General features: G+C 37.1%; 1 pseudogene; it reads right to left on the reverse strand.

The window, feature by feature from the left end:
• Positions 1 to 27,185, reverse strand: part of LOC113927841 — an 83,576-nt pseudogene that overhangs the window by 41,226 nt on the left and 15,165 nt on the right.

Below are 27,185 nucleotides of genomic sequence, written 5' to 3' on the forward strand. Positions count from 1 at the left end.
AATACCTATAATCATTTATGGATCTGCTCTTATTGTCTGTTTTTTCCTCTTGTGTTTTGGGATTTTCTTTTGTTTTTGTTTTTTGGTCAGTTATTCCTGTGGCATACTTGATTTTTTTATTGAATTTTAGATAATTTGTATATAAAATTGCAAATATAATTTGAGGCCCTTATTAACATTATCATTTTTTCATAGAGAATGTAATTTTGCTTTCAGGAAAGCTATTATATAGGGACAGATTACAGGGGATTCAAAGCTGGATTTCACTCTTTTATGAAGGTTAGTCTATTTTTGATTGGATTTTATCCTTGGAGTGTATACCTTTCAGACTCAAACTGGAAGTCAGAATGCTCTTCACTGGCCCTAAATTGTAATTTTTGTTTTCATGGTCCCACACAATTGCTGAAATCTCTCTTCAGCTTGCTAATTTTCTATTACCACATTCTGCTTATCTTTTTAGACTCTCTACATTAAAGAGCTTAAAAATGCCTTAAAAGTATTTTCATAGTAGTAAAAATTTAGAATAGTTGTAATGTGGGGTTTAGCCCAATTTTTGTTTCTTTATTCCAGGATTCTAACTGTTGAAGCCTTAGTTGCCTTGATATCTCTTCAATGGTATCAAACAGATTTTTTTTTCTGCTTTTCTATTTGTTTTTGGTGAAGGTATTGATATGCAACAAGCTATTCCACCCTTACAAGAAAAAGCACTCTGAAATGGTTTTTATTTTTCAACTTTCAGTATCTTTATTTTCCAAAGAAACTGGACACCATTAATTCTTAAAACCAGGCCACTCCAAAATACTTAATCTTATAATTCAGACTCTTGTTTTAACAAACTCTACTGCATTATTTGTAAATGTGAGAATGCATTTAAGAACTGGGAAATGAAGTGTAAGAGATTACACCAACTAGTTAACTAAATATTGATAGAATACATAAAATTAAATTCTCTATGTAACACACATGGCTTTTACTTATTGCAGAATTTTGGCCCTCTTATAAGGTAACATATAACATTGCAACTCACTCTTAGCTTATCTATTCCAAGAAATATGAAATATTGAAAATGACAGATCCCTCCCATAACTTGTCACTTAGTATCTAAATCAACTTAAGAGATGTAGGTGAAGAAAAAATACCTTTTTATTTTTAGAAAAAGCACTTTAGTCACTGCCCTGAGACTAATCAGTGAACTCTGAAATATCAAATTCATCAAGTTTTGGCAAATGGAACACCAGAAATAGATCATGGGCAACTTTTTTTCCTTAAGTCTTTTGCCTAAGAAATTCTATGGGGAGCTTTGGTATTGACCAAAAAGAAGATACAGGTTTATCAAACTTCATTTAATGGGTGTCAAAATTCTCTGGCAGATTTTGGTCAAGATGTTTCTATTTTAAAAGTACTGATTTTAAAATCTCACAACTTAAAACTACCTCAAAAATGGTCTGGAAAACATCCCTTTCTTTCTGAAGGTTTTACATAGCCTTTATATCATTAATCAGTCTTTCACTATTAAACTTAAATGGCAAGTGAGGCAAACAGTTCTGAGACGTTCCTCCACAAACAATCAAGACTGAGTGCAATGTTCTAGATAATACTCATTTAGCCAGTCTGGGTTTTCTGAGCCGAGTTGGTGACTTTGCCAAACCCAGCAGCATATGATGTCCACTGCCATGAAGACACCTGTAACAACTGTCTGCACCATATCATGAACAGCAAAGTGACCCAGAGGATGATAGAAATTTTCAACACACATAATTTTGTCAGAAACCATTTCAATGATAGCAGCACCCTTAGAGTTCAAGAATTTGGGCCAACTGCCATCTTCTTACCAGAGCAACTAATATCTTCCTCCACTCCTTGACAAACTTACAAGCAATGTGAGCAGTGTGACACTCCAGCTCATGTGGATAACCAGCACCAATCTGGCCTGAATGGTTCAGGATAATCACCTGAACAGTGAAGCCAGCTGCTTTCATTAGTAAGTCATTTTTGCTGTCACCAGCCACACTGTCACGGCAAGCATCTTTGACAGACGTGTTCTTGATGTTGAAGCCCATGCTGTTCCCAGGCAGAGTTTCACACAAACTTTCAAAATGCATTTCAACAGACTTTATTTCAGTTGTAATGCTGACTGGGGCAAAGATGGTTGTTATGCCTGGTTTATTTATTTTTTATTAAGGATATTCTATGCTGGGGCTCATACTCATGAGGCTAAGATCACGATTGCATGCTCCACCAACTGAGCCAGCGAGGTGCTCCATTATGCCTGGTTTAGAACATTAGTCTCCACTCAGCTCACGGCAGCTATACTAAAACCACTAATTTTATAAACAATCTGGAGGGAGAGACAAAGAACTTGTCAATTGTATGAGTTGGTGTTAGGAGATAATACAGAGCTTCAAGCAGTATGGTTCCACTGGGACTTCCATCCTTCTAGTGAATTTCCATCCCTTGAACCAAGGTATTTTAGCACTTAGCTCCAGCACGTTCCACCACTCAAACCAGAATTTGGCACAAATGCTACTGTGTTAAGTTTATAGAAAATTTTCTTAATGTAGAAGCCAACTTCCTCATTTCTCTTCTACCTATAGAGTGGCTCAGTAGAATCCACTGTGTTAACACCAACAATTAGTTGGTTCAAACCCAACATGTAAGCCAGTAGGGCATGCTGATAGGTCCACACAATCTTGGAGATACCAGCTTCAATTTTACAAATACTAGCAGCAACAATCAGAACAAAACTGTCAGCCTGAGATGTACCTTTGATCATATTTTTGATAAAGTCTCTGTGTCTTGGAGCATTAGTGATGGCCACATATTTACTGCTCTCAAATTTCCACAAGGAGATACCCATGGTGATACCATATTCACACTCAGCTTTAAGTTTTTCCAAGACCCAGGCATATCTAAAGGAGACTTTCCCATTTTAGCAGACTCATTCTCAAAAATGTTGATGGTTATTCTGTTGATTCCAACTACATTTGTAGAACAGATGGCCGGTAGTAATAGACTTGCTTGAATTTACATGTCCAATGATAGCAGTATGATGCGAATCTTTTCCTTTTCCATTTTGGCTTAAATTTAGTGATGTTTTTCATAAGACCTGTGTTCTGGTGGCAAGCTCATAACAAAAAGAAACAATTTGTTTTTAACTAAGTAAATTTTACAATGTTTTAGTAGCCTCCTCTGCTTTATGCATGTCAGCATAGTCACTTTTCATGAGACAATATTGCTTCATTCTCTAAATATATGGATTTTGTCAACTGCTTTTAGGAAAGTATGGTACAGTAGTAGTCTATTATATTCTGTTTCTTATAGTCTATCTATGTAAATTATACAAATGGAAAGAACAAAAGTAAGGGAAGTTTTACAGTCTTTATGTATTTTACTATAGTTGTGTTTTTGTCTTCTTGCTTCAAAAAAAAAGAAGTGGTATCTGAAAGTCATCATTGTCAGTCATTTTAGGTCATATAGACAGAGGCAGTCCCCCTCAAGTGTTGTATTAGGGGGGATTTCTGAGATAGAGTCAGAGGGGACGAGATTTCCTGTTCTTCTCAGAACTTCAAAGCAGATCAAACAAAGGGAACTCATTAGCTGGTGAGTTTTAAATCAATGTTGATGACAACTATTCATTTCCTAATGTTACTGGGACTAGAATATAAAGCAGATTTGTACACAAAAAACTTTCTGACTAATGTTGGTTCTGAAATTTTCACTCACTGCATTATCAAAGTAAGTTTTTCTTATTAGTGTGAGGCCCCACAAAAATATTCCCTAAAATACACATACTCTACATGAGTGTTTATTTTGATAGCAGTGAAAGACATCCATTAGAGTTTATATTTATTAAATCTCATTTATATAAATATTATATTTTTAATAAACTTAACCTAGGTGAAATAGTGAAAAAACCAAGTACCTAAAAATGCTTCAAAACTGCTATGAAACATGTTACATAGTCAATGATCATAATAACCAGTGATATAATAACCAATAATATATAACCAATAATCACTACCAACAATGATCATAATAACCAGTGATATAATAACCAATAATATATAACCAATAATCACTATAATATAATATATATATATTATATATATCATATATAATATATATATTATATATATATAATCAATAATATAATTATATAATCAATGATTATAATAATTAATAATTATAATATATATAATAATGTAGTGTGAGGTTCCTAAAACTGTTGATTAAAAAGCCCTATAAGTCCATAAAGAGTTACTACAAGAAGTCTAGATGTAGACTAATGTATACATCATAATTTATAGGTTATATAAAAATATCAACCTACTTTTTGAATTTTTATTTTGTTACAAGTGTGATTGATATACTATACATTTATACTCAATTATTATCACTATGTATTTTCTTATTCAACAATTGCAATGCTATTCACTATTATTTTGAAATGATCTGTGATATTCTTATTCTTCAAAAAGGTTCTTATAACTGAAAAGCACAGAAAATTATTGATATATTAAAAATGCTATTTTACCTCCCAAGCCTAATTTTTTTCCACTCTGGATGGAAATTTTGCCATCTGCCGTATGGAAATGTAGTAGATGTTGAGAGCATTTAGTAAATATTAATTTCTTTACCTTTCTTTACCCACAGATACAAAAACATAGTTTTGCTCTGTAAGATAAATTGTCACATTAAAATCAAAGTTATTAATTCTCAATTTTTTCACAATTCTGATTTTTTAAACAAATTACTAGAGAGAGAACTGATAGAAAAACTCAAACTACTAGCAGAAATTACCATTAAAGAGGAGCAAAACTATGACAGAAATACAGTCTAATAATATAATCAACAGTTATAACACTAAGCCTAAACATTAAAAGAGGTCATTAAAATGAGAAATGATAATTATGTAATGTGATAGAGGCACTAACTATTGCAACAATGGCAAACATATTAAATATATAAATGTATTGAATTAACATGTACACCTTAAATGTACTTAATGTTATATGTCAAATATATTTCAATTTTAAAAAGTTAATTTATGTTTATTTCTACAAAAAACAATCAACCAAAAAGTAAAAGTCTGACTAAGAGTCTAAGCTTTATGCACATTCTTTTCTTAAATTTTTATAACAAGCTTTCCTGTCGTAAGAATGTAGTAGTATTATTCCCATTTTACAGATGAGGAACCTGACATACCAGGATATTAAGAAATCTCCCAAGACTACAGAGCAAGTTAGTGATGAGGCTGGCTTTAACTACACTTCCTTTCATTCATGAAATCTTACCCAACTCTGCTATGAGGAGGGTTCTCTTAATTGATTTTGATGCTTTCTGGGCAATAATATGATCTGGGATTTGAGGTAAGAAGAAGCAAAAAACTCACTGCCTCCCTTATTCTAAGAACACATGCCTGTCTTTTCTTTCCTGGTTCATTAAGCATTTCCTCTCCCTCTCTTTCGTGGTGAGCAGCTTCCTATAAATTTCTCCCAGTCCTGTTATATTGTGAATGTTCCCATTTCTAAGGACATCAAATTTAAGGGAGCTTTGACATCTCTGGCTTTTCTGATACAGTCAAAGAGCCTTAGTCTATCTTTCCTGTGAAATGTTTTTTAAGATAGCAGAGAGAAACTCTCTAGATATGTAGAGAGAAATAAGAGTCCTTAGGCACATTTCCCAGCATCATTCTCTGAAGGAAAAATTGATGTATGATAGAGCACTTTAATTAAGTGGCAATTATATTGCTAATTCCTCTGAGGAATGTCAGTGGCAGAGCCTGCCTGATCTATGGAAAACAAGTCAGCAGAGTTAAGACTAACATAGGCTAGGCTTTTTTTTTTCTTTCCTTCATTGACTGCCAGTCTTGCTGGTTTGTCCCGGTTGAATAAGTATATTCAGGTACGAAAGAGTACTAGGTTCGTGTTGCTCTTAATGAGCATATTAATAGCATATTCGTTTCTTGAGAACATTACTGCGATTGGAGCCAAATTCTGCTTCTTTGGTGAGCACTGACTAATCACACTCCCTCGGTAACCACGTGTATACAACAGTTTACTGAATAAACTGATGACTGAGGATAAACATCTGTTTACACCGGCATAGAATTTCAGGAATAATTGGATGTTGAAACCATAACTACTAATGCAGAGATGCCCTTAGGAGAATGTAACATGCGGAGAGTAACCTTTGCTGATTAATAGCTGCTCATTTCTCAATTTCACTTTTCATTAGCATTGCTTGACACTCAAAAATCTGCCAATATTGTGGGTGTAGTAAAATTTTTGTGTTGGTGTTTGGGAAATGATATAGATATATTATATATTAGTCACTTTTACAGTAGTGATTACTGGCATATAAATGGTTTATTTCCACTTTTTCCATTGTGATATATACTTTAAAAAATTGTTTCTCTGACTATATTTGTCTAAAATTCTTCCCTGTGTTTCCTCTTAAAATAGGAAGGAAAGAGAGAGAGATTAATTCACAGATTTTATTTGTGATAATGTCCTTTCTTTCCTTTCCGTAAATCAGCATAGGAAGGGTGCAATTCAAACTCCTCTTGCCAAATGAGCATCATACTTTGAGCATATGATCCATTTATTCAGGGCACTGGGGCACTGTCGTAAACTTCCATGTACAAAGGAAAGGAGGAGACATGAGATGAGCTAGAAGATAGAAAATGTGATGACAAAATACAAAGGTCAACAGGTGAATCGTGCAGACAACGGTATGCATCAGATGTGATAATAGGATGTGACTGATTCAGTGAGAAGCCCAGAGTCTGGCTCTGGGGCTTTGAAGTAGTGGGCCATGTCTTTGATCTCCCTACTTCAGCCTCTTTAAGTGGTGTGGCAATAAGCCAAGTGCCTGGCTGATCTGACCAGGGATGAAACCTTGTCACTGAAGACTCCCACTCTCTATCCAGAGTTAATGCTCCCACAGGACAGAGTACAGATTCTTCTCTCACCAGCTGACATGCTTACACCTGCAAACATCACAGACATAAACAGACTAGCGTTTTCTTATTATTTTTCTTAAAACGCAAACACTGTAGATATTGGACAAAGAGAACATGCAATTCATATATAACTTTCACAGCTCTCTGTTTTTTGTTGAACAAAAAGTAGATATAAGTGAGAATAATTCTTTGTTTTCCTCATGGGATTATTCAGTTAGAAAGTATACAAAGCAATCCAGCCATGCAGAAAATGATATAATCTATTAAGATGAGTCTGAGTACTTGGAATAGAAAAATATTCCATAATAACAAAACCTGTTTGCCGCTTAATCTAGTCCTGTGCATAGTATCTGAGACCAGGTTATCTGTAAATGTTCTCTAGATGTCAATACTTTTGAGCCCATTGCATTTGTGCTCATACATCAATAATTTTGTAATCCTAAAAGCTTGCCTATTGCATTTGATAAATCAAGAGTAATTGTATGTCCATATTTCTTAGAAGCAAGAAGTTTCATTTTAGATTCAGCCGCTAAGTGCATAGATAGTAAAGAGCTATTTGGAAGAATGTAAAGAAATATTTAAGTGGCACACATGATACCGTAGAAGAAAAATAATGCTGTGTTAATTTGCATCCTGAAAGGTCAATAGACAATTAGGGTGGCATCTCAATTCCTTTTAAAACACATAACCATAATGTCTGTAATGATCAAAAAATTACTCTAAGAGTGGCACTGGAGAATGAAATTCTCTTTTTAAACTTGAAATCAGGAACATGGAAGCATATCTCAATTTTTCTTAAAGTGTAACCTGAAGATAATCGCTTGGGCACTCTTGTTAAAAATGCAGACTCCTGAAACTTGCTCCAAAATAATCCACTGTAGAAACTCACTTGTAAAGGAAGACATGACAATATCTAACACTAGCTTCCTTAGGTAGGTCTCATATATCCAATAATTTATCCATTTAGCAAATGTTTATTGAGCACTTACTAAATTCGAGGTACTTTCAGGCTTGAGATTAAAAATGAATCAAATGATTCCTGCTGCAGAGCACCTCAGAGTTTCTTGATAATGACAAAATTCAAATTATTGCTATTAGCGATACAATGGAGATATCCACCAGGCAAAATTGGACCCAGAGTGGTAGAGGATAAAGAAGAGATGTCAGGTTGGTGGAGAACAATGTATGGTCTCCATTAAAAAAGCTAAGTTTGGAGAAGATCAAAGGTGAAGAGATGAGTTTAGAGACCATCACAATGAATCAGACGAGAGATGCAGATTGAAAAGTGGATACACATTTTTTCCTTCCTTCTTTTGGAAATAGACCTCACCATTCCTTTGGCAAACTACTCCCTGCCTCCCTCCCCAGACACACACACACACACACACACACACACACACACACACGCACACACTCATGGGATTTTGTTAGAGCTGTCAATCATAGTACTATATAATTCTGGCAAAATGAAAAGTCCAAGGTTTGTGTGCATGACTGACCATACTGATTATCTATCCCTTCCATTATTACTTTCAGTGGATGAGAAACTGGTCATGTCAAAGAATGTGAAAGGAACCAAATAATAATCAAAAGATGAAACCACAGCAATTTCATAGGAGCAGAAGGATCAACAAAAGTAAAACCTCATGGTAATTTTAGGAATATTTTAAGTAATATAAGCATCCACTGAAACCATGACCAATTCCAGACAATTCTGTTAATGCTCATTTCCTCTTTCTCTCCCTTCTTTCTTTCCTTGACATGAGGTAGGTCCTATAACGGTAGCTGTGCAAGAATGGAGTATCAGTGTTGGGGGGTAGGGAGCTTCATAAGCTGGGAAATTGCCTATAGAAAGGGGCTGGGCAAATAAGCAAGTATGTTGAGGATGACGGAGCTTGGTTTCTCACTGCTGAAGAAGTGAATACAAATATGGAACAAAGGAAGATTCAAATGAACCATAAACTCTGTAGTGTAGAATGGAATAGGGAATTTAATAGAAAAAGTAAATATGGGACACCTGGGTGGCTCAGACTTTAAGCGTCTGCCTTTGGCTCAGATCATGATCCCGGGGTCCTGAGATTGAGCCCCATGTCGGGCTCTCTGCTCAGCGGGAAGCCTGCTTCTCCCTCTCCCACTCTCCCTGCTTGTGTTCCTTCTCTCATTGTGTCTCTCTCTGTCAATTAAAAAAAAAAAAGAAAGAAAATGTAAATATAAGGCACAAGCCAAACACTGAGGCCCCAGTATCAACTAACTTACCTCACATCCAGACCCGGATTTCTACATACTATTCTCCACTAAAAGAACCAAACCTTCTTGGAGAAGTAGCTTATCCAAATCAGGGTCAAGGAAAGTAGAGAATGAGTTTGGAACATCCCATTGTGCCAAATACAAAGGAAGTCCTGAAAGAATGAAGAAAACAGGTTAGAATACATATCTAACTGGAAGGGGCTCCTCCTGTCCAATTCTGGAAAATTTAAGCATCAAAATAATCATATCAATGGGTTATAAACCATCGAACTAATAAAAATAAGTAGAGATTAGAGCAACCATTCTTTACAATAGAATATCAAATAATAAATATAGGAAAAGTATGGCAATTTAAAAACCACCACTTTCTACCCATTGTAGCAATAATAAATTCAATACATGCTGCATCAAGTGGTGAACGTGAGCTGAAGAATGGGATATTTGTATGAAACCAAAGTATCTCCACAAAAAAAAAAAAAAAAATGCTTAGTAATTCCAAAGTAATGTTCCAGAAGAGAGTCCTGGCAGACATAATATTTACCAAGTAATCAAATTAGCACCATTGGTAATGAGACAAATTAGCATCATGTGCCACCTGATAGAATACAATGAAACCACCACCTCCCTTCTGCAGTATTCTTGCCAAAAATGCATAATGTGCTTCACTTCTGGAGGAAACATTAGACAAATCCACATTGAGAAAAACTCTACAAAAAGAACACTCAGAAACTCCAGAAATGTCAAGGTCATGAACGTCAAGCAGTGACTAAGACATTGCTCCAGATTGAAGGAGCCTAGAGAGACATGACACCTGGGTACAGTAAAGAGGTCCTGGAATTGTGCCCTTGTGATAAAAGGTAAAACCGGGACAATTGGCAAAACTTGAAAGGACCTCTGGATAAAGGGTATATTGGTATTTCTTTGTAGCATCTTTTTACTTTTTGTGTCTAATGTTATTTCAAACTTTCTAAAAAATCACTTTAAAAAATAAAAAAAAGTTAAAGCATTTCTTCCCCAAATTACTATTATCTCTAGTAATCTCCTTGTACGCCTGAAGAGGTAGCTGGGCAGGATAGTAATATGATCCTTGCTGTACTTCCTTAGGTGTATGCCACTCCAAATAATCACAGACATTCAAAATGGGTTATTTGATCAGACATACTGAGCATGGGAAGAGTTAGGTATCAACATAAGAGTAGCTTATTCTCCCCAAGAATTTACTATTTAATTTTCATACCAACTCCAAGAGCTAAGTATATTATTATTTTCATTTTCCTGATAAGAAAACTGAAATTCAGGGGGCGCCTGGGTAGCTCAGTCGTTAAGCGTCTGCCTTCAGCTCAGGTCATGATCCCAGCGTCCTGGGTTCGAGCCCTGCATCGGGCTCCCTGCTCCGCAGGAAGCCTGCTTCTCCCTCTCCCACTCCCCCTGCTTGTGTTCCCTCTCTCATTGTGTCTCTCTCTGTCAAATAAATAAATAAAAATCTTAAAAAATAAAAAGAAAGAAAACTGAAATTCAGATAGGTTGAATAAGTTGTCTTAATTCATAGTTTTAGCAGATGATGGAGCAGGGGATTGGAACCGAGGTAGCCTCTGCTGTGACCTACCTTATTAGCCACTTTGGTATCCTGTTTCTCACAGGTCCAGGTAATGTCCAGATTTGGAAGGCAAGACTGGTGTCAGGGATGGATGCCATTGTGAAAGATTGATTGTTCCTATTGGATGGGACCCCTACTAGTTGGGAGGAGGTAGATAAAGAGACAAATTCTTCTCTTGGTTCCTCTCCCTTAGTCAACAGCAGTAGGTCAGGGCACAAAGGCACAAGTCAAACAGGTCAGGGAGGTAGAGGACTCTCCTTTCCCGGAGAGGCTAGAGCACCAGGCAGGACAGCTGACAGAGTACAGAGTACGGAAGTCAACATCAAAGAGTCTGAATCAAATGCACATCCCAGTAGACAGGGACTGTGGGGGTCCCTGCTGCATGTCCTCCCTCTCTTAGGACTGGTCCAGGAATGGGGACAGCTTAGGCTAATCTGGATCATCCAGGGTAAGGAGCTGTGCAAGGCAAGACTGGGAGAGCAGAACCTGACTCACAAAATGGCTTAGAGTGTCTTATTACAATATTCACTTCCCAAGTGATGGCAGGGAGAACCCCCAATTTCCTTAAGTATACAGCACTTTTTCCTCTTGGTCCTTCTGTGGTCCTCCGGTTCGCAGGACCCTATGGGGATGCAGTAGTGACACCGTAGAGCATTTTAATGGTTTAGAGTTATGCAGCAGTCAGCAACTCTCTTTTAACGACCTCATTTCCCCTTTCCCCCAGAAAGACCAGTCTGCACAAACCAGCAGTATTTAAAGTTCTTCATTCCGGGTTCTCATTTCATTCATCTTGTGTCCTAGGTCTATTTGTTGAAATAAACTAATTCAAACTGAGACTGCATTGGCCCCTCTGGTAGCCACTTCCCACACACTATTTTCCACAACACCTACATGGTTCCCCTCTTTCTGGCTTTCAGATTCAAAGTCAAAACAAAATGTCAAACTTCCGGTCTCCGAAGGGTGAACTCACGAGGGCTCAGCAGCCACATTGTGCTTGCTGCTCATTAAGCGTTCCCCTAGGGCAGGTGAAGTGAAAGAAATGCACCAGGCAAAGCTATAAATCTAAATAAAAGGACTTATTCTTAAGGCTGATTTTTTGCAGATACCTGCAACCAAGATAAAATCCAGACAGACTAGTTTTGCTGAGAACAGCCATGATGTCTATAAAGGCCTGTTTGGATTTGAGGTGTAATGGCCAACAGTGTAATAACAGTCCTTAGACCTTACAACCACAGATTAATAATGTCTGGAATATTTCGCAAGAGAAAAGAAAACTTAGAGTGTTGAAGAAAGCAGTGGGAAGTAAATGAACAGCTCAAAATCTTGTTCTAAATTAGTCTTCAGGTATAAGCCTTTTGACAGGTGGGGCTCAAACCAAGCTCTTTGCCCAGCACCAGTGTTACAGGACGGGATGAGGGACGGCTTTAAGATACTCTACCTATTCACCTGTGTCCCCCGACTGCTCTGTCATTCAGAGAAAACTTACAAATCATCCGCACCTTCTCTCTTGGAAAAACCGGCAGAGGTCCGTTAGCCACAGAACCTCCAAACACAATATCCTTACGAAAATGTGCTATCACCAAGCTTTTGGTTGTGGGGGGTAATTTTGCTTTGGTTCTGTTACATGACTTTTCTCAGTGTTGAGAAGCAGAGCCAGAGGGGAGCATGCATTTCCTTTAATTAAAAAATAACTGTGAACTGAAGGAGTCATTTAACCATGTGGAACTAAGTAGATAGACTAGAATGTGTTTATCTCCAGCAGAATAACAAGTTGCAAATGAATGTTGAACATTTCAGGGCATGGGTAAACACCGGATCATTTCATGAAATAATATATGTGGACCATATTTCACAAATTATAGTTATGCTTTCAGGTGCCTCATTCTCACAACCCCCATAAAATTTACTTGAGTTGTTTGCAATCTGGATGCCTCAGCAGATAATTTCCAAATCTTCCCTCAAAGATTCTTTTCCGCAAAGCTGTCACTTGAAACTCCGAAAAGTCAGAGATTTGTGATTTCTGAGTCTGCCACTCACTATGAGACCATAAACAAACCGCAAAAACTTTCTGAATCCTGTTATGTCTTTTGTAAATGGGATGTGAGGATTCGGTGAAGCAATGAGTTAAGGTAACCTTGTCCTTACCTGAATGACAGAGGTAGATTCCTTCTCTCAAGCTCTCTAGACAAGGTCATCTCTTGCACTGGGCTGCTGCTCTGGATGACAAGCTCCCTGCTGATGGCCCATGCTAGTAGCAGAGTTGCAGGTGTAATACCTAGAAGGAAGCAACTTGTTGCTTGGGCCAGGGTCTCTCCTATTGTTTGCAAGATTCTGTAGGTCAGGGGCACCTGGATGGCTGAGTCGTTAAGCGTCTGCCTTCAGTTCGGGTCATGATCTCGGGGTCCTGGGATCGAGCCCTGCATTGGGCTCCATACTTAGTGTGGAGTCTGCTTCTCCCTCTCCTCTCTCTGTTCATGCTCTCTCTCTCTCTCAAATAAATAAACAAAATCTTTAAAAGAAAAAAATAAAGTGATGTGACTTTCTTAGAGATAATCAACTGTGTAAGATGCAGTCAGTTCTCATGAGGTTAGCTTAAGCCTCATACAAAATCCTAAAGATCCCAGTATACATAGTTGGGCAGCTGTCTTACTAAGCCCAAGTAAAAAATATCACAGTTTGACTAATGTTCTTGCTGCCCATTCTGTTTGCTATAGTCTTCTTGTTATAAGTTTGCTATATAAATGATACATATTGCAAGCCATGGTTCAAAGCATTCCTGCCTTCCTATGACTATAAATGGCAAACAGAATGAGATAAAGAATTGAGAAATAATAATTTTACAAAACCGCTAATGAAAACTCCTATAAAAAATTTCAGTTAGAAGGTAGATGCCACTAAAGAGAAAGATGAATCTTAAATATTATAATATAGAATGTCAATCGCATGGGAGCTAATGTAAACTCTTTAAAAAGTAAAATGGAGATTCACAAACATCACCAGAAGACGATGTGTTGGAATGATAACATCTTATATGCACCACCACTTTTTAAGTGTCCTTTCCTATCATAAGAATAAGATATAATATCATAAGGCTATATAAAAGTGAAAAATAGGGCTGATGAAACTTAGGCATCAGGATAATATTCACATTAGCACTTAATGAAAATAACTTTTCAAATTCTGTTATTTATTCAGTAAACTGCTGTTCTCCTTTATCCTTCCAAGTCATTTGTCATTCTGCAAATACTCAATAATACACAACTATTCACTAGTGAACACTCTGAAACTATATGCTTACACTAATTACCATTAAAAGGCAAATCCTAAATGCCTAATGTAGAACAAGTCCATTTATTACCTAACAATTATATCCAGTTTTACATGAATGAATGCAATTGAATGTCATGGAACAAACAGTATAATACATCATTCCTTTTTTCTCCATTTTAACCTATGCCCGAGGTTTATCCGCATTGCATCCTATCCACTTGAAGGATTTATCATTGTACAAAACTAGGTAGGGATGACTGAATAGAATTTAAATCTTAATTAACCACTAATTGGAAAGAAAGTGTGGTTCAAATCTGGAGGGTTTTTCCCCCTCACAATAAAGTCTACTTTTTCCTAATAGGTTTAAAAAGCAATTTAATAAACCATCCTATCTCATAAAATTAATGAGGCATTTTCATGAGACAGTTTGACATGTTGGGGGAGCTGAGAATCCCATGGGAAAGGCATGTTGACTCACTGACATGGCACCCTTGTGCAAAGCAGTGTGGAATTAAGCTTGAATTTTTATGAAGAAAAACACTGCTAATGGAAAATGAATCCCACTGAGCCAACATCATTCCCCTGCACACTGCCCTCATTAGATGAAAGAATTTAAGTTTAGTGGAGAGCTCGAGACCTGAATGCTGGAACAATAACATGAGCTACAATAAAAGAATGTGGTAGAATCTGTTGTTTTGATTGCATCAGTGTGCCAATGGTTGTTTTGACTTCTGTTTCTAAACTTCCTTAAGGGCTTCTTCAACCTCACTTGTTACACTGGGCTTCAGTTCCTCCTTCAAATTCCCCATTTAGACACTGTCCTATCATCATCTTAAAAATCTATATACCTAAGGTTAAATTTATTATCTTCCATCCAAATCAGCTAATTCTCCCAAATGTGCTTTCTGTAGACGCTGTGCCAGCCCTTCAATTAAGGACAAACATTATGGTCTGTATAATCAAGCTCAAGAGGTGAACACACATGAAATAGCAAAGGCTCCAGTATAGATAGTTAGTGTTACAGAATCGTGTTCCTCAGAGTTTATATATTCAAGTCCTAACCTCTGACGTGACTGGATTTAGAGATAAGGCCTGTAGGGAAGTAACTAAGGTTAAATGAGGTTATAAAGATGGGGCTCTAATCCTATAGGGCTTATATCTTTCTTGAGAAGAGGAAGAGACACCAGAGATGTCTCTTTCTCAGAGTGTACCCAGGGAGAGGTCATGTAAGGAGAAAGGGAGAAGGTGGCTGTCTACATGCCAGGAATAGAGGCCTCACCAGAAATCAGCCCTGAGAGCACCTTGATCTTGGTCTTCCAGCCTCCAGAACCGTGAGAAAATAAATTTCCATTGTTTCAGCCACCCAGTCTGTGCTTTGTTATATTTTGTTATAGCAGCCCTAGGTGTCTAATAATGATATCGATGGTAGATAGATAGATGATAGATAGATGATAGATAAATAGATGATAGATAGATAGATAGATAGATAGATAGATAGATAGATAGATAGGTAGATGATAGATGATAGATAGATGATAGATATTTAGCGATAGAGGGAAGAAGGGAATGAGGGAGGGAGGAAGGAAGGAAGGAAGGAACAAAGGAAGGAAGGAAGAAAAGAAGGAAGGAAGGGAAGGGAGAAAGAAAGAGGAAGGAGCATATCTGGTGCCTGGGGGACGTCAGAGGGAGGCTGCCATGTTGCGTAACTCCAAAGGACAATACTTACATAAAACAAAAGTGTGTTACACTCTTGGGGCTGTGCAGTGTTGTGGCCCTGGGTCAGAGAAGGTGTTACTGAGTTTGAACTGAGACTAGAAGTTTAAGTAAGTCATTCATGGAAAGATAAGGAAAGAAAGGCATCTGCCTTCTGCCTGGGATGCCTTTCTTTCCTTATCTTTCCAAGAATGAACAAATGCGGCATTTTCAAGACACTCCAGGTTGATGTCTAAGGCACGAGTCGAAGGAACGCAGGAAGGTCCGAGCGATGAAAGTCTGTGAGCCACACTGAGTGAGCCGCTACTGTGTTGTTACTGGCCTCCACCTAGGTTTGCTGAAAACAAAACACAACCACCTCAGGGTGATCCAGATTTCCCTCTTTCCTCATTCTTTATGCCAAGTTGGTCTCCAAGTCTGGCCATTTCTCCCTTTCTAATTTTTACCACTTGATCATGTTACTTCCTATTCCTGTAGCACTTTCTGCTCACAGCTGAAACGTTGCACAGCCCCTGAGGAGCTGATAATATACTCCTACTCCATTTCCTCTTCTGACCCAAGTCAAAGAATGTAATTAGTTGAGTATTTTTAAAAGTGTTCCGGCAATCAGTGGGTCTTTTGCTGACTTTTCAATGGGCCAATAGAGGCAAAAATTAATTTATAAGGTCTTGAATATGAAGTGAGTTTTTAAGCAGAAGAGGATTTAAATTGCTGCTCTTTAGAAGAATAAAATGTAGCTGTAGATAATTTTGATTTCACTATATTTAAGAAAGCAGAAGATGTAAGAAGTGATATGCTGCAGATGTATCCACTTGTATGCTTTTTTTGGTTCTTTGGGAGAACAACTTTTTCACATATATATATTCTGAGGAATACATATACTGTATTCCAGTTAATAAGCTATTTTCTCTTAGTGCCAAACCTACCTGCTTGGACAGAACAGGGCATTAAGTCAAGTCTTCTTGATTGATATGAAATTCATCAGCCTCGATCTAATTTACCTTTATCTTTCTGGATGTTTGCATCAGATGCCAAACTCATTTTTGCTTTGCCAAAATATAGGGAACACCGGAAGGAGATTGGAGGGCTCTGGGAGAAAGAGTGGACATGCCCCTTCCTGTTTGCTTCCTACCTGTCTGGGGCGGTTCCTGCCAGCATCCCCCTGTCCAGCCCTCTGCCTCTGGCAGCGCCTTTCTACAGCTGCAACTGAAGCCAATTTACAGTCTTCCCCTCTTCTCCAAACCTGCCTTACAATGTTGACTCAGAGACACCAGCACCCAGCTAGCACTGCCTCCCAGGCCAGAGGCTCAGTGGTCTCAATTTCTCAATTTGAGTAATTCCAGAGTAATGCTTTCCTTTGTGCTCTGAGCACTAGAGATGGTAGGTGCCTCCTCTGTTGCTAACTCTGTGATATCTCAGCATTCTCTTTTTACCCTTCCAGTTACCCAGTTAACAACTTTTTTACCTAGTTAACAATTATTTGTATTAAATTCTCACTGTTCAAATAACTGGTATGTGAGTCCAGGTTCAACCAAAGTAGAACTAGCAGGAGATTAGATAAATAACTTTATATATATAAAATATGTACAAATAATATATAAAAAACAAATAATTTTATTTATATAAAATAAAACAATGTATATATAAAAACATTTATATATATAATAAGGAATTTAAATAAGGAATTATTCCTAATAAACAAGGAATTATATGTATATATACACATAAACATATATACACAGACAGGATTTCTTCTTCATCAGGCAAACCTCAGCTCCGCTTCTAAGACATGCCAGTAAACTGAATCAGGACCACCTGGATTTAACCTCCCTTATTTAAGTCAACTGATTATGGATTTCAATCACAGCTGCAAAATACATTCATGGCAACACCCAGATTGGTGTTGGATTGAATAACTGGGGACTGCAGCCTGGCCATGCAGACACACATTATGGTGTTGGTCTCCTCATCAGGCCCCAGCTCGTACAGATCCTCATCTATATGTACAGAGCTGGATTTTTCTGGCTGGACAAATGACAAGAAAGAATGGCTGTGAGAATTTATCTTTCCAAGTCCCCCAGGAGACTACGAAACTAGATCGCTTATGGATCTCAAGTGCTCGCTCCAGCTCTTCATCTTGGAATATTACAGAGTGACCAATAGTTAGAAAACCTGTTTCTATCCCTGCCATTTGGCTTCTTATATTTAATTACTGTCCATAAATTATGAAGAATACAATTTAAATTTTTATTGAATAGCAACAATATTTTTAACAGAAAGGTACAATAAATCAAGTTTTCTTGATTGACAGGACATTAATCAACCTGAATGCAATTCACCTTTATCATTATGAATGTTGTATCAGATGCCTACATATAGGAAATGCTGTAAAATTGGATTTATTTTTATTCACTTACTGTTTTGATGTCAGGCAAAATACCTGGTGAATTCTTTGGCCTTATGTTAACTTCCCTGTTTAATCTCTTGCATTATTCTGGGTTTCAGGTGGGATAATGCACATAAAGATGCTCTGTGAACACAGCAAGCCATTTTTTTGCTTCAGGATCATTACCCAGGATTTCAAAAAGAGGACCACATAGTTCTGTTTTCTCTGTTCTAATATATTAACTCATTTTTTTCTGTTTCCATCTTGAGAAGCTTCATTGCATCTCTGGATTTATGTGTTGGATCTATTATTCCAATAAAAATCATTTAAAAAATCATTTCCTTTAGAAGGCAGTTATACAAAGATTTATGACTTTGATTTCCTAGATTCATTTTTCAGAATCGTGGACATGACATGGAGAGGTTGTTTAGCTTCTATTAAGTACCTAGTGTTCCTAAGTAACATTTATAGAGCTGGTAAGTCAAAATTAGACCTGAGAGACCAAAGAAAGAAGTAACCCTCACTCCAACCCATCCTTTACTAATGCTCTGAAAATAAGTGCACTTAAAGTCTGGCTTTATTCCATCTGGTCCTCATGCTGACATTACTGTGGTCTCTGAGCTATATCATGGAGAATAATTTCCTGCCTGCTGGGATTACAGTATCAGAGAATATGGAATATGAGTCTATTCAATATTTCCTTCTGGGAAAATTATTCCATTTTCTTCTAGGGTTTGTTTGTCAATCAACCTGGTAGAGTCAAGACACTCAAGAAGACACCTTCTTTTCCTAACATATAGCCATCTACTCATACATACCCAGGAATGATGAGATACTGGAATGAAAAACTAAGGAAGGGGCAGTTTTGATACACGTGAGATGAGTTTGCTAGGATATCATAAAAAAATACCATGGACTGGGTGGCTTGAACAACAGGAATTTATTTTCTTACATTACTGGAGGCTGGAAGTCCAAGATCAATACTGGAGGCTAGTGTCATCAGGTTTGGTTTCTCCTTGGGCCTCTGTCCCTGGTTTGCAGATGGCTGCCTTCTTGCTGTGTCTGCAAATGGTCTTCCCTACTGCATCCCCGGTATCTCTTTTTGTGTCCAAATTTCATCTTATAAGTACACCAGCAGGTTGGAAAGTACAATAGCCTCATTTTAACTTAATCACCTCTTTAAAGGCCCTGTCTCTAAATACAGTCACATTCAGAGGTACTGAGGGTTAGAGCTCCAACATATGAATTTTGCAGGGACACAATTCAACTCATATTGGCTATAACTTACAAATAGCTCAGTATTAGGTACTATGATAATGCATTTTGTCATTTAATTTTTAAAATGACTTATCTATATGCTCTATTCTTTTCCCCACTGTAAATGTGAGAAAATTCATGCTAAGTGAAGTTAAGGATATTTGGTGGGGTCAACATTTTATGGCTAGGGAAATGTTCTCTGGCACCAAAAGAAATGAAAGGAAATTGCAGACTTGGAGAAATTCTGTCCACAAATTGGGAAACATTGTAAGGAGTCAAGGAAATAAGTTGAACTCCAATTTCACATCACTTACTGAGCCTTTCTATAGTTTTGGCTTATCCAGGATTCTACTCCAGAAAAGCTGGTCACGCCAGATATCCAGGAAAGGTTCTTCTAATTCAGACCTACTTTCTGTAGTAGTCCTTCAGAGGACTGCTCTTGGGTTACTGAAGCTTTGTCTCCAGTATGTGCAAGGAGGGCAAATACCTGGGAATGATGTTCCCTTTACCCGGGGTGGCCCATTTGCCAGTGGCTAACTAGAATCCAATCAAGAAGCCCAGTTCCCTGTCCAAGGCCCAACAAACTCTGCAATGTAATTTACATTTCAAAGCTCCCTCAGACATCAGGCTGAGGCTGCCAGAAATTTCACTCTTGGCTTGGTTTCTTTTCCTTCTTGGATCTGGCTTCCCCCTTCCTTTCTAGTTTCCCTGGTAGCATGTCCTCACTAAATAAGTTGCATAAAAACCTTTGACTTAGGGTCTGATTCTGAGTCACCTTCTGTGACTAAATCTTGTTCTAAATTGTTCCAGTTCTTTACAGGTAATAATGGATTAAATCAAATCCCAATACTGAGATATAAATGGATTAGAACAGGACACCTGGGTTTAATTCCTGGCTCTGTCCTGTAGCAGCTTACTGATTAGATCGTTCATCACTCATTCCAGTGCAAAAGAAAGAAAACCAACTCAAGCAGACTTTACAAAAGGGAATTTATATAACTCCTATCCAGGAGTAGCTCAGACTTCAGGCCTGACTTATGTCATTAGGAGGCTCTCTCATCCCTTTTGACTTTCTTCTGCATTGTGGGCTCTAGGTTTACACCTTATCAATTCAGCAACCTCCCCGGAATAAGGGTACCTCTTTTCCCAAAGTACCATCATTTACCCTGGGATTTAATTGGATTACTCCAATTTAGGTCATAAACCTACCCTTGGACCAGCGTTCTGGTTTTTGTGGTCTTGAGCAGATTTCCTTTCCTAGAACTAGGACAGGGTCATCTTCAACTCAACTATTGATTGAGGGCAGGAAGATATGACAGGTTCCTTAAAGGAAAACTGGAGTATAAGAAGAAAGACAAATGAATCCTGAGCAGACAAAATTAATTAGTTCCTACAGTGAGCTTGAATAAAATAGTTAACATTTATGAACCACTCTAATCTTACCATCAGTTGGAGATAATTATAGTATCTATTGCATAGAGTTGCTTGGATGATTAAATGATGTGATATACGAAAAGTTCTCAGCACAGTGCCTGGTACTTAATTGTTGCTCAACAAATGATAGTTATTAGTAGTACAATGTTGATGGAGTTACGTTTGGGCATCTCAAGGTCCCTTCTATCCAAACCATTTTATTATTCTGTTTTAGGTTTTGAATAATGAAATCAGATTTGAGGGAATAAATGAAGACAAAACTAACATCCTAAGGATGTGTGCCCTAGAGTGGTAAAGGCTTCCAGGAGCAAGTTTGTAAGTGCTTACAGTTATCAAAGAAGGCAATGTTAATGGGAAACTCTATGATGGATATAGTTGTGGCTATAACATAATCATAGAGATCAAGAACCACACTTTATTCTTTAGTGGTGGTGGGCATTATTAGAAAAAGGAAATGTTTACAGAGAGATAGACAAATATTAAATGTGTATACTTTTATACTTCACATAACTCTTGTTAAGTTGTTGAGTAAATAGTAGAAAAATATAAGATATATAGAATTTTTTTCTGATTTTTATGTGGGTGGGTATGGGATCACAGGGAGCAATATCTACGGCCCTTACTAGAAAAAAATAAAATTTCATCATTCTGTATAACAGTGTACTAGGAGATAGTAAGAAACAAACTTTTCCATAACTTATTATTTCTGGTTGAACTCCTAGGTGTCATTTAATCATTTTCCTGATTGAATGTGAATATAATTCAAACTATAAAGTACAAATTGCCTCTGGAGTTTAATGTTTGTCCTTCTTTCTTGAAAATAAAACCTTAACAATTACAACTTTTAATTTTAATCCTTTAATATTTGAAATATTTTAACAATGATTATTTTTACCTTAGAAGAACATAGAAGGAAAGAGAGAATTAACTAGTATAATAGCCTTATCTTTCTTATTTTGACTTCAAACATCTGAAAAAATCTACATTTCATTCTGAAAGATTTTTTTTAAAAGAATTCATTTATTTATTTGAGAGTGAGGGAGCACAAGCAGGGGGAGTGGCAGAGGGAGAGGGAGAAGCAGGCTCCTCACTGAGCAGGGAGCTTACGCCGCCTGATCCCGGGACCCTGGGATCATGACCTGAGCCAAAGGCAGATGTTTAACCAAGAGAGCCACACAAGCGTCCCCTGAAAGATATTTTGAACAACTTCCTGGATAATACAAATTCTTGCTTTTAAATTGATCTTTAATATAAAGTTATGTCCAACTTTTCACCTTGGAAGAAATATGTTTTCCTTTGGGATGGGGAGATACATTTTCTGTTCTTAAAATATTTTCCCTTCTTGTCACTGGGTGATGTTATTTCATTCGTTTTGAAAAGAAAACAAATATTTTGTCAGATACCCAGGCATACCCATGTATGTGTGGCATTTGGTGTTGTGCATGAGTAAAGAAAGACTAGGAAATGATGAACCCGTGCCAACTTTCCCATTAGTGATGGGCTTACGGCTGAAAGGCCTCTTTCCTGCTAGGGGTCAGGCATGCATCATTGGCGAGTGGGGAAAAAAATGTTTCTATAGATTTTTTTTAACCTCGAAGTCATTTTCTCTTGTCATGCATATGGACAAATAAAACAACATTCATTAAAATGGTTGTGAGATGGAATTGTGTGCAGATATTAAGAAGCATGATGCAGCACTCTATGTAATCTTAGGCAAAGCCCAAAACAAGTGAAAGAGCAAAATACCCAACGGGTGGATGGTATGGTCTCATAAATAGAATATACACTAATCTAATTATTGATATGGAGGATAATCTGTTATCTTCTGGGAGTTTTATAGCTTGGTGTTTTACATTTAGGTCTATGATCCATTTTAAACTAATTTTTGTGAAGGTTTTTTTTAAGATTTTATTTATTTATTTGACAGAGAGAGGCACAGCGAGAGAGGGGACACAAGCAGGGGGAGTGGGAGAGGGAGAGGCAGGCCTCCCGTGGAGCAGGGAGCCCGATGCAGAGCTCGATCCCAGGACCCTGGGATCATGACCTGAGCCGAAGGCAGACGCTTAACGACTGAGTCACCCAGGTGCCCCAAATTTTTGTGAAGGTTGTAAAGTCTGTGTCTAAATTCATTTTTTGTGATAGATGTCCAATTGTTCCAACGCCATTTGTTGAAAAACAATTTTTGCTCTATTATATTCCTTTTGCTCCTTTGACAAATATCCATTGATTATATTTATGCTTGTTTCTGGGCTCTTTATTCTGTTCCACCAACATATTTGTCTATTCTTTTGCCAATACTGTAAACTGGCTTGATCCAGAAGTCTTGAAGTTGGGTAGCATCAGTTCTCCAACTTTGTTCTTCTACTTTAATATCATGTTGGTTATTCTGGGTCTTTTGCCTCTTCATACAAACTTTAGAATCAGTTTGTCAATATTGACAAAGTAACTTGCTAAGATTTTGTTTGGGATTGCATTGAATTTATAGATCAAATTAGGAAGAATGGACACATCTTGACAATGTTGAGTCCTACTATCCATGAACATGGAATATCTCTATTTAGTTCTTTAACTTCATTAATCAGAGTTTTGTAGTTTTCCTCATATAAATCTTATACATATAGTGTTAGATTTATACCTAGTATTTCACTTTTTGAGATGCTAATGTAAGTACATTGTATTTTCAATTTCAAAATTCACTTATTCACTGCTGGTTTATAGGAAAGCAATTGACTTTTGTACATTAAACTTGTATCCTACAACCTTGCTAAAATCACTTATTAATTCCAACTGGGGGAGGGGTTGATCAAGTCTTTTGGATTTTCTACATAGACAATCATGTTATCTGCAAAGTTTTAAATCATTCTTCCCAAACTGTATATCTTTTATTTCCATTTCTTGCTTTATTGTATTAGCAAGGACTTTTAGTACATGTTGAAAAGGAGTGTGAGAGGTGACATTTTTGCCTGTACCAGATCTTAGTGGGAAAGCTTCAAGTTTCCCATCATTAAGTAAAGTATCAGCTGTAGGGTTTTGTAGTTATTTTTTATTAAGTGAGAAAGTACCCCTTTTCCTATATTACTCAAAATATTTTATCTACTTCTTTTTTTTTCTTTTAAATATAGTTGACATTGTATGTGTAGCTTAGTGATTTGACAAGTTTATACACTATGGTATGTTCACAAGTGTAACTACCATCTGTCATTTTACATTGCTATTACAATATCATTGACTGTATTCCTTATGCTGGGCCTTTTATTTCCATGACTTATTCATTCTATAACTGGAAGCCTCTATCTCCATCTCCCCTTTACCCATTTTGCCCATTCCCCTAACCCTTATCTATGCCTTCTTGTGTGAATTTTGGTAGATTGTGTCTTATAAGAAAATGGTTCATTTCACCTAATTTATCAGGTTTGTGAGCATAGTGTTGTTTTAGTATTCTTTTATTATTCTTTCTAATTTCCACAAGATGTGTAATAATGTCCCTTCTTTAATTTATATCAGTAACTCATGTCCTCTTTCTTTTTTTTCTTAGCCTGGCTAGAGGCTTATCAATTTTACTGATCTTTTCGAAGAACCAGCTTTTGGTGTTGCTGGTTCTCTCTATTGATTTCTTGTTTTCAGTGTCATTGATTTCTGCTTTTTTTTTCTTTTGCTTACTTTGTGTTTTATTTGCTCTTGGTTTTCTAGCTTCCTAAGGTGGGGTTTTAGATCTTTCTTCTTTTCTAATATATGCATTAATTTCTAAGTACTGTTTTTACTTTATCCCACAAGTTTTGATAATTTGTGTTTTCATTTTCATTTAGTTTAAAATATTTTTAATTTTTTTGAGATTTCTTTTTTAATCTATGTGTTATTTAGAAGTGTGTTGTTTAGCTTTCATATGTTTTATCTTTTTCCAGTTGTCTTTCTGTTGCTGATTTCTACTTTAACTCCACTGTAGTCTGAGAGGAGGCATTGTATAAGTTATAGTTTTAAAAATGTTTAAGGTATGTTTTATAGTTCAGAATGTGGTCTATCTTGGTGAATGTTCCATGGAAGCTTGAGAAGAATGTATATTCTGCTTACACCCAGTTGATTGATGGTGTTATTGAGTTCGACCAAGTTCTGAATAATTTTCTGCCTACTGGATCTATCCATTTCTGACAGAAGGGATGTTGAAGTCTCCAACTATGATAGTGGATTCATCTACGTCTCCTTGAAGTTCCATCAGCTTTTGTTTCATGTGGTTTGGTGATCTGTTGTTGGTTGTATGCACATTAAAGGTTGTTATGTTTTCTTGGAGAATTGACTCTTTCAATATTATATAATACCTATTTTTATCCTTGATAACTCTCCTTGCTTTGAGATCTGCTCTGTTTGAAATTAATATAGCTGTTCTTGCTTTCCTTTGGTTACTGTTAGTATGGTATATTTTTCTTCATCCATTTACTTTTAATCTATGTGTACTATATTTAAAGTGGATTTCTTATAGACAACATGTGGTTGGGTCATGTTTCTTGATCCACTCTGACAATCTCTGTCTTTTAATTGGTACATTTAGAAAACTGACATTCAAAGTAATTATTAATATAGTTAGATTAATATCAGTCATATTTGTTACTGTTTTTTATTTGTTGCTCTTGTTCTTTGTTCTTATTTTGTCATCAATTCTTTTCATGCCTCTTGTCTTTACACTGAGCATTTGATATGATTCCATTTTCTCTCCTTTCTTAATCAATTTTATATTTTTCTTTTACTTTTTTTAGTGGTTGCCCTGGAGTTTGCAATATGCTTTCACAACTAATCCAAATCCACTTTCAAATAACAGTATTCACTTCACAGGTAGCATGAATACCTTGTAATCAAATAATCCTAAAATCTTAATTCCTCCCTCTTGTTTCTGTCATACACACACACACACACACACACACACACACACACACCTTTGGTAGAAGAAAATGGTTAGAGTGGGCTGGAATTGGGTATTTCTTTTCCCCTGGGTCAGTTAAACTCTGAAAATATCCCAGAAGGTTAGGCTCTGGTTAATTAGTTTCTCCTGAGAGCAAGCCTTCTTTTCTTTCTTTCTTTCCTTTTTTATTTTTTTTTAAGATTTATGTATTTCTTTTAGAGAGAGAGCAAGCAGGGCAAGGGTAGTGCCAGCGGGAGAGAGAGGGGGAGAGAGAGAATCTCCAGCACATGCTCCACTGAGCATGGAGCTCGACACTGAGTTTGATCTCACCACCCTGAGACCGTGACCCAAGCTGAAATCAAGAATCAGATGGACCCTCAACTGACTGAGCCACCCAGGCACCCCAAGCAGGCCTTCTTAAGGACAGAGTATTCTAGCATATTTCAAAATGATTCCTCACCCCCACCCCCATCCCCCTGCCCTGCCCTGCCCTGTCTTGACAGAAGCATGAGGGAATTATTTCTATTTACTGGGAAACCTGATTGAGCTCCTGGAGGTAAGTCTTATAAAATTGTGAATGTTCCCTTATGACTGGGTCTCTTTGGAGTTTTTAACTCTGAATTTTCCACACTGAGCTTCCAGCAATTGGTCAATTACAGTTCAAGTTTCCCTACCCCAGCATTGGTTCCCAGGGTGATTTTCACTGAGTCTCTGCTTTGGTAAACTTGTATTCTCTATATTTGCCTATCCAATTTGGCTCTTCAATTTTGGGGGTAGTGACTTGACCTGTGTCCTCATCTCTTTTATGGATCCTAGAAAAGTTGTTGATCTTTCAGTCTGTTTAACTTTTTACTTGTTTCACTTGTTTTTAGGGTGGAGTGGCAACTTCCAAGCTCCTTGGAAGAGACTTCCAAGCTCCTATGCAGAACCAAAAAACAGAAGTCAATAAGTTTGATACCATGCAATATCCAGTCCATCTTCAATTGTCTTCAATTATCAAAAAAAAAAACCCACAAGAAACAAAAAAACAAAAAACCCCACTCTCTTAAAAGGTTTATATATTTCTTTCTACTGTAATGACTTAAGTAATATTTAGTTACCATTTTCATTAAGACATCTTTTTTTTTTAAAGATTTTATTTATTTATTTCAGACAGAGAGAGAATGAGAGACAGAAAGCACGAGGGGGAAGGGGGTCAGAGGGAGAAGCAGACTCCCCGCTGAGCAGGGAGCCCAATGCGGGACTCGATCCCGGGACTCCAGGATCATGACCTGAGCCGAAGGCAGTCGCTTAACCAACTGAGCCACCCAGGCGCCCTTTCATTAAGACATCTTAATCTAGAGCAGTATCTTCTGCCTTTTTACTTTTTATGATCTTAACTTGTTAAAGAACTAAGTTAATTTACTGTACAATGTCTCACAATCTG

This window comes from Zalophus californianus, chromosome 7 (genome assembly GCF_009762305.2).
Source record: "Zalophus californianus isolate mZalCal1 chromosome 7, mZalCal1.pri.v2, whole genome shotgun sequence".
Lineage (NCBI taxonomy): Eukaryota > Metazoa > Chordata > Mammalia > Carnivora > Otariidae > Zalophus > Zalophus californianus.